The sequence below is a fragment of the Aedes aegypti genome, chromosome 3 (assembly GCF_002204515.2).
Source record: "Aedes aegypti strain LVP_AGWG chromosome 3, AaegL5.0 Primary Assembly, whole genome shotgun sequence".
Classification (NCBI taxonomy): Eukaryota; Metazoa; Arthropoda; class Insecta; order Diptera; family Culicidae; genus Aedes; species Aedes aegypti.
The window spans coordinates 14,438,684-14,452,776 of NC_035109.1; the positions used below are offsets into that span (position 1 = coordinate 14,438,684).

Here is a 14,093-nt window from a genome sequence, read left to right on the forward strand (position 1 = left end):
CGTTTTGAATGGTTCTTGCTTTCCTTGGACACCGTACACTTTGAACCCCTTATCGCAGCGAGCACTCTCTGGTAGTGAGTGTTCTTTCTTCCTCTTAACATTTCCAGAAGTGAAAATTGCGTAAGCAAATCGATACGAACACATTCGAGCGCGGAGTTTCGATCATCGCAACGGCGATCTACCGCCGTTGTTTTGTAAGAGTTTTTTTTTTTGCGGACTAAGTGGTTCTATTTTCGACAAAAAAACACTCGTTTGTGTCAAATTCCAGAAGTTTGGCTGTTTTATTTTCTACTGCTTGAATCGGATGAGTAATTTCGATCGACACTGGGTGGTACGACTCTTCGGCTTTGACAGACAGTTCTTTAGTTTCAAAGCAGGCAGGAAGATCGCTGTGAAGTTTCGCTATCGTAATTCGAAATTCAGCTAAATAAGATCTCATTGCGCCTACTTAGACCTGTCATCACCTCTTTCTTCCCGCACTTAACCCAGCTGAAGTCGCCAGTATGCATATCCAAGTAGGCTGAAGATTCATACTTTTATCTGGCCTCCGCTCAACTCGGCCGGAGACGACTGGTGGTGGGTAACTCGATAAACTAAAATTTGTGTGTCTGCTGCGCTAATTTCTCCCTACTAATAAAGATGCCACTGCGCTGCAGTCTCGAATTACAAACAAGTGCAGCAATCGCACGGTCGTCGGCGACGCCGCTGCCGGCAAACACCATTGCATGGTAAAATTGGTTCACTCAACGAACGTATGGGAGCTGCTCAAAATTGAAATACTTTTGCAAAATTAGCATCTCAATATCTAAGGAACCATCGAGATAGGGGAAAATCGAGAAAAAAAACAACTATTTTTTAATTAATACTAGATTAAAAACCACTTGAACTCATTTTGAATCACTAAAATGTGGTATAGTAACTTTCAATAATAAGCATATTGTAACAATAAATACAGTCGAAGCTCGTTATAGCGACAACTTTTATAGTGACAAAAGCTCTCTATAGCGACATTTATCAATCTCTTCAAAAACATTTCAATGTTATAACTATTTTCTATAGCGACTTTTCTCTATTATGACGGTCCCTTGCGATGTCGTTATAACAAGCTTCGACTGTAATTGCAATAATCAGCAGAACATCGAGATTTTTCCTTTTTTTGTACGTCAATTTTAGCGTGCGCGTCTCTTACCCGCCCGAGACTAAAATCGACAATTTAATTTTATCTCAAACGAACTTGGTCGAGCGTTGCGCGGAGCCTGCGACGTAGAATGAAGCGCAGCTAAGCGCGAAAACGTGCCCCGCATGAATTTAACGCTTTATCATGTGCTGCGTATCGTTTTTAGTATACCCCTACAGTGAGGAAGAAGTTTACGCGGGCGTTACATATGCGTTAATTTGTTCATATGAAAACGAATTGAATCCAATCCATAAATATTTTGGCAAATTTGGAAATTTTACAGTTAGGTACTTGTTCGAGAAATAAATTAAGCAGGCATCACGATCAAAGCAAGCGAAGAAAAACATCCCATCTCTATCGGTTCATGATCAGAAATGTTTCACAATTTGTAACAAGCCTGATAAATAACAGCTGCGAACAAGAGCCTCCAACAGAACGGGGCGATGAGAAAACTCATTTCTCTCGTATATTTACCGTTGGGGGTAGGTGTTTAACTTTACAGGCATGATAAACCTGAGAGAGAGGAGACAGCTCACTGACAGCTGACTTGTTTTCTCGACTTCTTTGATTTCTTCTTCTCATTTTTGGGTTGTGCACAATGGTTCGGAGAGCACAAACTGGGTTAAAACCATTTTCACATTCCATTTGTTATCAAATAGATCATTAAATTAACAAATTCAATAGCAATTTGAGTCCAAACGACAATATTTAAATAATCAACGATTTCATATGCGAGAGCACAGGAAAACAACCTGAATTTTCAATCATATCCAGTTTTAGTTTGGCCAATTTTTGACGGTTTTTCACGCTCTGCCCTTCGAATGTGCGGTTTTCCAGTGACAGTTGATGACAAGTTCCCGTGACTTTTGGGAGCTCGCAATCTAAGCCAGCTCCTCTCTCTCAGTGATCATCCTATGGGTCACTGCACAAAAATATTCCTCTCTCTTTCACTCTTACATAAAATTTGTAAACAACAAGGCCAGTAAACGTCAAAATCCCATGCAAAATCAAAACAGTGCAGAGCCCTATAGCAATAGTGCCCCCAGGGTTGGAGCTTGCTTGGATGGGTTGTACTATGCGCTGCTATCCTCTGAATCAAATCAGAGCTGTAGCAAAATATGATAAGCCGACTCTCATGATGTGTTGCGGATCATGATTATTACAGAGAGAGAGATAAGTGAGAGATATTCTCAAATTTCTCAGAATTCAAGTATGTTACGAATTTATCTACAAATCATTGGTAGAATTTTTCAGGAATATTTACAGGAAGAAAATGTTATTGATTCCTTCCTCTAACATGCTTCTCAAGAGATTTGCTTGATATTTATCAAAACGTTGTTTCAAACATTAAGCTCATGTTGAAGTTATCATATATGCTGTATTACATCACTTTGGAAATGATCTAGGGTAAAAGCACCAATTTTCGACCCAGCACTAATTTTCGACCCATCCATACGATTTTGGCCTACTTTGTATGGAAATCCGAAAATTGGCACAGAATTCTTGTAGGTCGAAAATTAGTGCTTTTCCCCTACTCGCATAGGAATTGGTGGCTTTTTACGCGATAATAGAAAGCAAATTTCATAGTTTGTGACGTTTGGAGACTGTTGGTACAATTGGCGTTTCAAACGCTCAGCAAACTTCAGAAGCTGGGTGAGCTTCAAGATATACTCTTTAGAAAAAACATGGGCAGGTTTATGATAAAGTTTTGACTGAATTATACCTACACTTGTTTATGATGAATTTGCAGGATATGTTATCTCCCGACTAAGTTTGGACTAACATTTTAAAGGATAATTCTATGCTACAGTTAAGGCTTCTCGGTCTATGCATACCTTATCGAATTTCAAACGAAATCTGTTTAAGTGCTTCGGTGCATTGTTTGAAAAAAAAAACTCGAGAAATTTGTTACAAAATATACATATACATCAATTATTTTGGAGCTACTGTTGTTTTCAGGTTTTCCCAGAACAATGTTTTGTTTTATTAGCTTATTTTCGCTCCAACCTGAAGAGCAGTTCTTAGTTAAGTTCCTCGTGGAATGCTTGAATTGTTTTTTGATTGTTCACAGGTTTTATGGAGGAATTTGTTTCCAGTTAGTTAAGAATTTTTTGTCATAATCTGTATAGGCGTTCCTGTTAGCATTTCTCAGTATTTTTGATAGAATATTACAAGAGATTTTGACATATTTCTCCAAAGATTCTTATAGAATTTGCTTTACAGCAGAAATTTCGCCATTCTGACGTTTCTAGAAGAATTCCTGGACAAATTTTAAACCATTTTTTATTGACTTTCTAGACGATTTATAGTGCTGATGTATGCCTTAGTGGTTTAATTACTGTGCATTTTTAGGATCCAATTAATAATTAAGTTAATGTGATTTCAGAAAGTTTCAGGTGGTTTCAGAGTTACCAGGGATGATTCCCTTAGAATTTCCTTCAGAAATTTATCCAGTCATTCATCTATCGATTTATTCGGTTATTAGTATGGATATCTTCCAATTTTTTCTATAGGAATTCTTCCTTAAAAATCAACATAAGTTTATGCTAGAGCTGAAAATTCTCGTTGAGATAACTAATTCTAGGAAATCGCGCAAAAATTCCTCGATTTATTTGTACAGAAATTTTTAAAGTAACTTTTCCTGCCGTTTTCATATGGGTTCCACTTCAAAGAGATTCTTCCATAGGGTTCTTTCTTGAATGAATTGCTTCATTAATTCCCTCCATAAAATCCTCACGAAATCTGTTGTTAACTCTTCCACAAACTCCTTCATAAGTTCGACAAGGGATGCTCAATAAGTTTCATATGGAATTCCCTTCGATAATTTCTATAGGGATTTTTTTCTGCATTTCATCCAAGTTCTACCACTGTAGCCTCTTCCAAATATTTCTCGAAAAAATTCTTTGCAATGTCCTTGGCTAGCGTTTCATACAAAACACGCTGTTACTGATTAGAAAAAGTAAACTAGAAGAGCCTCTCAATATTAGGTCCTTATGAAAAGTCATACGATGTTTCTTCCAATATTTTTTTGATTTTTTTTTCTGAAGAATCACCCAGCCAAGACTTCCTCAAAGATTCAAAAGTTCTGCAGTTCGTGCAGGATAACCAAAAACGTCTTTGGGAAACATTTCTGCAAGGATCTCCGAATTCCTTGCAGAAACGTTTCCCAAAGACGTTTTTGGTTATCCTGCACGAGTTTATCGCGTATTTCTTAAGGATTTTCATTAGTGATCCTCTATGAAACCCTTCCAAACCGGATCGTGTACCTCCAATAATTTCTTAACATTTTCCTTGTTGAATTGTTGAATTAACTCTTTGAAGACCTCTTCAGAAAATTTGTGGAAAAATCTATTGATAAATTATTGAGGCAATATTCGTAGAAATCTCTTGAGTAACTCTGATGATATCCATAGAAAAAATTTGAGGAAAGCCTAGGATGAATTCCGGAAGAGCAGAGCAGTTTCTTGAGAAATTTATGGAAGAGTATTTAGAGAAATTTCTGAACGTATCTCAGCGTAAGTAGTTTCTGATCTCGTTAGAAATTTCCCTTGTTGAATATTTGAAGATATCATTAAGGAATTTTTTTTTGAGAAATTGCTTGAGAAGTCCGTGAAAAGATCACTGAATGACTTCCTGAAGAAAACATTGGGTTAACAGCATAACTACGATCTAGTGCTTGTTTGGTCTCTTTTGAGTTACAATTCGGTGTGTTTATGGACTGTGTTTTCTGGCATGATGTCGCTAACGTTCCTATTTCTTTTTTGACTCTTGATCGCTACCTGGAATACGGATGCGATACACAGGACCGCATAGAGAAAATATTAGTGCAGTAAAAGAGTCATCCTCTCCGCAGTGAAATAAAAGATAATTTTGTTTACAATGTCGTTTTTTGCGTTCGCTCGTTAAATAATACTCATCGTCTGCAGTTTACAGCTCTAACCCTCAATTGTCGCGACCGCATGTGGCTTGCTATGTAACAGCATTCGATACACTTGTTGCGCATCAGTATCTCAGTCACCAAATGTGAATGAATTCTGAAATTCACCTCAGGAAAAACGTGAAAATCACGTACATCTTGCGCATTCCGTCGCACCTACAGTGTTGGACAATAGATTTGCAAGTTTTCAGATTATCTATACAAAATGGTCAACTTTATTTATGGATTAAAGTTTTATTTAATAAATTTTCATAATTGACGTAACTAAAGAAATGCTGGAACAACTTTATTTTTTTTTTTTTTTTTTTCTATCTTTATTAACGAGATTTTTAGCCCTGGGCTAGTTCATCTCGGGACCAACGGCTTTACTTCCCTTCCGAAGGAAGTCGTCACTGAAATTTTTAGTGACTATGTCGGGGATGGGATTCGATCCCAGGTCCTCGGCGTGAGAGGCGAGTGTTCTAACCACTACACCAGGTCCGTCCCCTGGAACAACTTTATGATATCTTCAGCAAATTTGTAGATTTTGACGAAATGTTCAAGTTTGCTAAAAACGGTTTATGTGAATTGTTTTCATAGTTTTCAGATACATCGTTTTTAATTTTCAGTTAAATTTCACTTAAGTCAAATTATTATTTCTTTTGAAATCCAGATTGAAAAAACCCTCAAAAATATATGTTGAAATTCAAGTTATGTCTGATATGCTATGGTTTATAAATAACTGAGATCTAGCCTACAAAAATTTACCACTTTGTAAAAAAATCGATAAAGTTTCAAACGTATTGTCCAACACTGCCTAAATACCAAACGGCGAAGTAGCATCCCTTTACCAAAAGCATTGCAATCGAAGTAAACGGCGCGCACGTTCAGTTCGTTGCTATGACAGCAGATGTCCCGTAAACAAATAGCACTTCCACGGTTGGTCAGTCAAATTCCGTACCGTTGTTGCTTCGACCAATGTGACATTCTATAAATAATCATCGCTCAATCCTCACACGAGTTTGACGTACCCACGTAAAAATTCTTCCATCTCGACGAATCTACTAGACACACGTGAAGGAGTTCTTTGAAGTCGCCTGCTGCGTGCATCTTTTCAAAACGAAGCGAGTTGCGAAGGAAATGAACCAGAATTGTGCCGTTTCCTTTCGGGGCTGCTGTCGTTCCATTGCCCGCTAATTAGCGTGAAAACTGTAAGTAATCCACCATGCAATGGTGTTCCGAAACCGCACCGTTTTCCACTGCTGCAGCAGCATAAATATCAATGGCGCGGGAAGCAGTCGTAAATCAATTGCAACCTGGATTTCATAACATCGATACCGAAATTTCAAAAGGGCGTAATTGATTTTGTAAACAACAGACAATCGTTCTCTTTTCGATAATGGAATTGGAGTGTGTGAGAAGCATGCGTTTTTCAGGTTCGAAGAAAGGTTTAGTTTACAAAAACAGTTACGCCCTTTTCAAATGCTGGTACCGACCTAACCGTTTGCGATCGAATTTCGCTCGGTATATTGCTATACTCAAGTCATTCAGCATCAGTGGCAATGTTTACCGCCGGAGGTATTTGGCAATACCGCGAGTGCATTAGTGTTCCCATTTTCATTGTTTACGATGTGAAATATGAGGGATTTCCTCCCTGTCATCGGTTGCGTCTACGCGTCTACGACGCCGCTTCGGTCATGTCGTTGTTTTTACCGACGATGACTAGATCTTTCCGCACGGTCTGTCACTTACGGCGGCAGCAGTGGGATCTGTGATACATCCGCTTTAGCATTCTTGTCTTGTCGTTTTAGAGAAAAGCATTACAAATATTCTTCGCAGAACATACGCAATGTTCCGCAAATTTAACCGCGAAAGTAAATATTTATTCGCTCGCCTCCAGTGTTTATTCGCTCAGACCTTGCTGAATTATTGCTTGATTGATTCGATGCCTCATCGAGGAATGAAGATAGACGGACGAGACTTGCATGTATTGTTTGTATGCTTTCATTAGTGCGAATGGTATAAATTATTTACAATATTCTGACGAAATGCGTAAGATGAATTATTTAAATTATAATAAATGTAGTTGAAATAACGTCGACTGATGGAGCTATCTCATTTATCTGGCTTAAAACAGTACAATGTTTCTGTACACTTAATTCGAAAACGACTAATAGATCCTTTTCAGTTTGGCCATTCAATTGTAAATTAGAAACTTACTCATAAATATTTAATAAAACAATTTGTTGCCGTTTTCTTTGTTCGAGATTAATTTTCTATTCAAGCATTAACATTTGAACCATTTTTCAGTGAGTTTTCCCTATGTTTTTATTATTAAATCAAAACAAAGCTTAGGTATGGATTACGTTTAAGAAAATATTTGGTTTTCATTTAAACGAAGATAAATTGTGGACCGTGGCCAAAATACTTTAGAAGAACTTGACTTAAGGCTCAAACGCGATGATAGCGAAACGGCAACGGAAAACGGAACCGGTTCGCCAACATGAACTACAACATACTTATCGGCTCAGTGTTGGTTCACTTTCATTCGTTGACAGCTCAGTCGAAATGGTGTGTGATTCATTCTGGTCGAACCGGTTCCGTTTCCGTTGCCGTTCCGCTATCGTTGCGTTTGGGCCTTCATACACAATCCAAAAGCAAAGCAAAAAGTCTCGAAAACTTATTCAAACAGACTCAAGCCATAAAAGTTAACAAACTTACTTTATCAATCCTACGTGTTTGGCAGACGAAATTCTACTCTTTCCGCTCTGAACCAACTCGATTTTCCAATTTTAGAACGTTTAAGGTGAAGATGCATCGAAGCCAAACCTCGAATTTTCAAGAGCACAAATCTAGAGAACCTGACAACGGTTCGTGCTGAAAATCTAATCGATTGGTCACCACCAGCGAGTGACCAGTGAGTAGCATTTTCAGAACAAACGGTTGTCTGGTTCTCTAGATTTGTGCTCTTGAAAATTTGAGGTTTGGCTTCGATTCATCTTCACGTTAATTTCAGGATTTACAAAACGGCGTAAGTAAGATTTTTTCGCAACCTAACCATTACTTTCGCCGCTCTGTTGTGACTAAGTGACTTAACCACGAATCAGAACAAAACACTACTTGAGTCGATTTGACACTGGTACAAAAACTTCGTAAGGCGGCATCCACAAATTACGTAACGCTCTAGGGGCGGGGGGAGTAGGCTCAAGCGTTACGGTTCATACAAAAAAAAATGAAATTTTTCATACAAAAAGCGTTACGCAGGGGCACAGTGGCCGCATCCCATACAAATGCTGGCCAAAAGTACAATTCTCACTCAAAACGTTCAAAAATGCTAATTGTTTGATAAAACATGATTTTTAGAGGTAATTTGATAGAAATAGTTCCTTAAACAGAAAATCTATATTTCCGGTATATTTGACAGAATTTGTTTAAAATAGCATATTTTTTTAAGTAGATGAAAAAACCGAATTTAGTACTATACCATTTAATTCCACTAGAGTTTGTATCCTTTGACAGATACGCGTATTTCGACCTCAACTGTAAGGCCGTCTTCAGTGTCGTGTACTAGACTCGACTTCCAAGTCGAGTCTAGTACACGACACTGAAGACGGCCTTACAGTTGAGGTCGAAATACGCGTATCTGTCAAAGGATACAAACTCTAGTGGAATTAAATGGTATAGTACTAAATTCGGTTTTTTCATCTACTTATAGGTATTCTACTAAACAGCTCGAAGATTTATTATCATATTTTTTTAATTCAATCAATGAAATCCGTATCCAGATCAAAATTAAATAAAACGTTATTATTTGGATGCCAATTTGAAGTTAAACATCGTGAGCAAGTTCGAGTTGGTTTCTTAATCTATTCGGGAGCTTACAATGGTAAAAATGCGATATTTATAACAAGTATGATGGTCTGATCACAGACAAACAGACGTCACACTCTCATCATTCTCCATCGACCACCTTTTTAACGGTCGATCCAAAAATACGGTATGTGGCCAATCCGCCACCCGCAGCGCTCGCATCGTTTTTGTTCCTGTTTGACGTTTACACACTACCGCCATCTGTTGGCCCGTCGGCCAAACACACCCGTTTTAGCCTTGGGTGTATATGTCCTCGTGACTATGATTTTAATCGACATTTGTTCTAAGTGTTACGTCTGTTTGTCTGTGGTCTGATGGTCTGAATCGCAGTGTAACTAAAAAATATTTTTTCTTATCTTGGCGCAAAAAAGCGCATGTGAAGCCATATTGAATCGAATACTATGGAATATTTGCCACACATCGAGGGGTAAATGATCATTTTAGAGCGTTTTCTAGTTATCTTGCATTTCGTTTGATAAAATGCCTTTTTATGAAGGAGCTCTATGTTATACACTTCTTGACATTCTCAAATGGTAAACATTAGAGACGGGCAAAACGATTCATTTTAGTGAACCGATCCGATTCGAATCACTCACTTTAGTGAACCGGATATTTTGAACGGTTCAGTGGCTCAGCGGATCGCAATCGAAAAGCGAATTAAACAGTTCATTATCCCTCGCGCGACATGTGTTGTAGCCGAAACCTCATTCTTAGTACATTCTTCCCCACAAACTCATGATTCGGCTGAACTGAGACACGATATTTGACCGATTTCCCAACCCGAATCAAAAGAGAGAAGCATCTCTCTATCTCTCGTCTCTCGTCAAGCGGATGGGGCAAATTAGTTGGTTGTCTTTGCTGAGAGCACGAAGCATGCATTCATTTGCGTGGAGCGCAAAGCAAGGCACATGTCAAGCGGTATAACAAAACCGAAAAACTAACGAGAGGAAGAGAATCAGATCGTTCAATTTCCGGGTTTCCTTTTATCTGATCCGTTGTGTGACTGCTGATCAAATGAATCGGCTCTCTTCAAAATAGAACCACGAATCACTCGCTGAACTGAGTGATCTGGACCTTTTGAACGGCTCCGATTCATTTTACCCATCTCTAGTGAACATATTCAAAACAAAGTCTAAGGTATATTCTTTCGTATAAGACCGGTTGAGAAAGATTTAGTTATGATTTCATATAGAAACTGCAATTTCTATAGAACAACCTTCACGAATTTTGAAATATTCAAAGCGTCATTTTCAGCTGACATCTCTCCAGATTACATGCTGTGAAAAATCGAAATAAACACCGATCGATCTGAAACTTTGGGGAATTGTTATTCAATACTGAAGAAATCAATAAAAAATATTCGAGAAAGAATTCGCAATTTTTTTTTTTTTTTTTACTTTTTGCCAGCTTTGGGCCACTGTAAGGGAAGGGTGGGGGGGTCAAAAATTTCCAATTTTGGCGTTACGTAATAAATGGACGCTGCCTAAGTAACTGAATGAAACGGCTTATCATTTTGCCATACATTTTTTGTGGGAAACGATAGGAACCACCAAGTGTTTTAACGCGTGCTGATTGCATGCAAAATTTAAGCGATGTACACGGTAAAAAATGTTAAAAACGATTCATTTTATAATGGTTTTAGAAGACAGGTTGTGATTCTTCTTAATTAACTTTCTCGAAACCGTATGAAAGTTTCTTACGTCGATTTAAAAAAGTAATCGAGAAGTGATAATTTGAAGCGCTCCGAAGTATGATTTATAATCACAGGCATCAATATAGATTACCAACTAAATTATTCTTGCTCTTCCGAATTTCTGCAAGAAATGCGTGTCAATTTTACTGATTCGAATTTAGAAGAATCCATCTCGAATTTTACAGAAAAATCCCTTTCTGATTCTAGAAAATAATTCCTTCGGATACTAGCAATGAATCCCTTTGGATTTTAGAAAGGAATCCCTTTTGAGTTCTAGAAAAGAGCCTCTCTCATTCTTAAACCGAATTCTACTCAGATCCTAAAGATTTTTTTTTGTGATCTGGAAAAGAATCCCTCTCGGATTTTAAAAACGAATCTTGAATTCCAGAAAACAGTCTATCTCGAACTATTGAAAAAAAATCTCTCGGATACAAAAAAGAACCCCTCTCGGATTCTTGAAAATAGTCACTCTCGGATTCTAGGAAAGAATTCCACTCGAACTCTGGACAAGACTCTTATTCGAATTCTAAGAAGAAATCCCACTCGAAAAGGATATCTAGATTCTAGAAAACAGTCTCTTATGGCTCTTGAAAATAATTTCTCTTGGATTAAACAATAATCCCTCTCGGATTCTAGTAAAGAACTCCTCCAGATTCTGGAACAAAAAACTTCTATCGAATTACAGAAAATCAAACTATTTCGGATTCTAGAAAAAGAATCTCGTAGATTAAAATAATAATTCCTCTCGAATTCAGATTCGAATCACGGATTCTGTAAAATCCCACTCGGATTCTACAAGAATTCCACTCGAATTCTGCAGGATTCCCACTTGGATTCTGAAGGCCCACTCGGAGTCATTTATATTCTGCAAGAATTCCACTCGGATTCTGCAGGAATCCCACTCAGATTCTGCAGGAATCCCACTCAGATTCTGCCGGAATCCCACTCGTATTCTGCAGGAAACCTACTCGGATTTTGCAAGAATCTCACTCGGTTTCTACAAGAACCCCATTCATGTCTAGTACACGACACTGAAGACGGCCTTACAGTTGAGGTCGAAATACGCGTATCTGTCAAAGGATACAAACTCTAGTGGAATTAAATGGTATAGTACTAAATTCGGTTTTTCATCTAGTTATATTATCTCTATCAATTGATAGACGGATGGAGATACTATCAGCATTTTTTATCACTGACGTATCAAGCATATCTTTATCATCTATCTTTGGGAAAAAATATACTATCAGCTAATAAAAATAACTCAAAGAGAACATTCAACATGGGTATTTTCGGAACGGACACGACGATGGAATGACGAAAATCGATGTCCGACGCCATTTTGAAGTCCAAAATGGCGACCTCTGGTTTCAGAAAATCGTTGAAAACCCATGCAATATGGGTATTTTTGGAACGGGCACGACAATGGGATGACAAAAATCGATGTCCGATGCCATTTTGAAATCCAAGATTTTCCTAAACCGTTCACACTAAGCTCATTTTACCGAAAATCGGTGAATTTTACCGGTGAAAAAAAAACCGTACTCCGTTAATTTATTTTCAGTTCAGCTGTTCATAGGAATCCGTAAAATAATTTAAATGTGTAGACCGTCAGATTAGATTTCAAAATAGCGTCGGACATATATTTTCATCATCCCCTCGTCGTGCCCGTTCCGAAAATACCCATATTGCATGGGTTTCCAACAATCAAATATGGAATTTAGTTAATTTTATATACGCATAGTCCAACAATTTTTATTCTATAATACAGTTAACTCTCCCTTACTCGATATTCCGTATCTCGATATCGAGTTAGAGAACCATAGTAAAAGTTGGTTTTCATGGCTCACTCGATGGTCCCTTGGATCGCAGTTGCACTGGTTTTATGTTCTGTAACTCGATACCTCCCTAACTCAATGGTCCCTTCAATATCGAGTTAGGGAGAGTTGACTGTATTAACAATTGATAACGATAGAAACCATTCTCTCACTGATACTACCAGTGATAGACAAGAAGTGGTAGTATCATCTGGCTGAACTGATAGTATCAGTTGTCCATCAGATAGATGATAGTATCATCGTCTATCTGATAATTTTGATGCCTGAATCGGGTTTCACTTTAAAAACGTTTAATTTCTGTATTTACAAAACGACGTAGATTTTTAACATTCGAAGTGACGTAACCCAGGGTGTCGACTACCTGGAAAAACCTGGAAAGTCAGGGAATGTCAGGGAATTCAATTTTTGACCTGGAAAGTCAGGGAAAGTCAGGGAATTTCACTTGAGGTCAGGGAAAAAATATCAATACTGCAACATCAAACGAGTTGATTGTCTGGAAAGGTATTGTTCAGGCTAAGTCAGCAATACGATATATGCAATGAAAAGGGTAAACAATCTATCCAAATAGAAGTTAACCATTCAGGAAATGATCTCATGCATAATAGAGTAAACTGTACTTTACTGCTTGTAATTATCCTCAGAATTTAAATTTTCTGAATTAAAAAGCATCAACAGTACTCTCCGAACAACTTCTTTTGTTATGTTTCCTAGATAAAATCATTGCCTAGTTTGGCGCATTTTGCTCAAAATCTTGAAAAAATGGAGCCCAATCCATCAAATTATGTCAATCCTTACAAGTTTGTTGAATAAAAGCCTATAATCTTAAAATTTGAAAAGCATAAATCTGATGAATTAAACAATATTTTTTTGCGATTCTGTTGCAAATCAATCATCTTTTCATTGATAATAATGGTTACATAATAGATACTACATAATGGCCTATTTGTCCTACCAAAAAAAAAAACTATGCTGAAAAGTGGTACTGTTCAGCACTGTTTTCGGTGCTGAAAAGTAGCACTTTCCAGTACTGTTTGGGATGCGTCAGCCAAACATCACAGTCTGTTCTGCTATAGCTTCTAATTTTATATGTGATGTGCGATCCAGATACAAGACTGGTGATATTGTCGGCGCTATAGAAAGTTGAAATAAGTTTCTCTCCGAAGTTAGATTTTTCTCAGAATCTATGCGAGATACCTAACTTCGGAAGTGGTGCATTCGATTCGCATCCGGATGCGCTCTTATACGCCCTACTTCCGAAACAGGGTATCTTGCATGGATACCGAGAAAAATCCATACTGCACGCACCTGTTCTGTCCTCCAATAGGGAATATGGGTCTATATTATGTGATCGAGAAAATTTGTGATTCGGCTAGGCTCGTTGGATAAATGTACAAATCGTGCTGAAAAAAACATCATTTTGCAACTTGTTGCATAAATAACTAATTTGAGGAAAAAAATGGTTACTGGCTGGTGGTGATCAATCGATCAGGTGTGGCTTCGTTGCATCTTCATCTTAAGAATATTTAGATTAACTCCTTGAGGAGAAAACTTAGGTGTTATTCTTATCGGAATCCTAAAATATTAACTACAATAAATTACCTG

General features: G+C 37.7%; 1 protein-coding gene across 9 annotated transcripts in view; it reads left to right on the forward strand.

The window, feature by feature from the left end:
* The window catches only part of LOC5570142 (centrosomin), a 150,019-nt gene that overhangs the window by 70,049 nt on the left and 65,877 nt on the right, over window positions 1-14,093 (forward strand). Inside the window, exon 1 of one of the 9 annotated variants that reach the window (XM_021850624.1) lies at window positions 6,113-6,304. The exons of the other annotated variants lie outside the window; for them this stretch is intronic. The gene's annotated coding sequence lies outside the window, so the exon portion shown is untranslated. Of the gene's footprint in view, window positions 1-6,112; window positions 6,305-14,093 lie in introns of those variants that run through there. 9 annotated transcript variants of the gene reach the window in all.